We start from the raw sequence: 1,153 nt of genomic DNA on the forward strand, positions 1-1,153 counted from the left end.
CATACATATACTCTACTGGTGCTAGCTGGTTGGGGTCAACAAGCCATTTATGGATGGCTTGTCCAGAGCCTGGAGCCACTAGGCTGAGGAGCTAGGTACCCTTTAACTGAACCCATGCAGCCCACGCATCCAGGAACTTCTTGGGTCTGGAGGCTCCAGGGCCTCCAGACCCAAGAGATACAAGTCAATACATAGCGGCAGGTCACCTGTGGGCAACCCCTGCACTAGTGGCCTAGTTTTCCATCTGTGAAACAGACCAAGAATTCCCCTTTTTTCTCACAAAGGCAACATATCACAAAGCGCATCCTCTTCTATTCCTAAACTATCTGCCCTGTATCGTTGAGCCTGCCTGTGCCGTTGGGGGGGGTTGGGGGCAGGATTCCCACATCTAATGCAATACCCCCACCTAAAGGTCTCCTAGCCACAGGCAGTCCTTCTCCAGCCTGGTAGGATCCTATGTCTCCGTGCAGCAGGGACCTTCCCCTCTTCTAATTCGGCCTCCAGGAACTTCTCAACCAGATGAGCTGTGGCACTGAGGTCACAACTCCACACCTGACACCGCGCTCCCCAGGCCCCGGCACCTCGCGGCACTGCTCTAAGGTTATTCACTGTTTGTTGTGGCTGAGCAGGACTCTGGCTTAAAGCCCGAGCATACAAGGACTCTGGAGGGGTTGAGCAAGTGTCTGGGACTGGGACACAAGGAGCTCAGCCTTCGGCGCCAGCTCGCCAAGCCTACGCTGCCTTCGAGGCCGGCGGGAGGCCGCGGCCCGTGCTACGGCAGAGCCCACGCGGCGCGGGACAGGCCCCTCTGTGCGAGGAGGCGGCAGCCACACTGCCTCTGCCCTTCCCCAAGCCGAAGCCGAAGCCGAGGCCGAGGCCGCACCCCACCCCGCCCGAGAGGCAGGACCGCAGCGCCCAGTCGGGCACTGGCTCCCCCACCTCTTCAGGCCCAGCCCTATTGGCTGGGCTTTGTCACGTGACAGGTGAGCGCGTTGAGCGTAGCGCCGCCGGACGCGACTGAAGAGGAAGTGACGTCCACTTTGCATTGGCCGGTGTTGGTCACGTGAGCGCGGAGCCCTACAGCGCCAGGCCGTGTGCATGACGTGCTCATGAGCCGCGTATGTGGGCTGCCGACGTGCGGGTGCGGGGCCTG

The sequence above is a fragment of the Alligator sinensis genome, unplaced genomic scaffold (genome assembly GCF_000455745.1).
Source record: "Alligator sinensis unplaced genomic scaffold, ASM45574v1 scaffold77_2, whole genome shotgun sequence".
NCBI lineage: Eukaryota > Metazoa > Chordata > Crocodylia > Alligatoridae > Alligator > Alligator sinensis.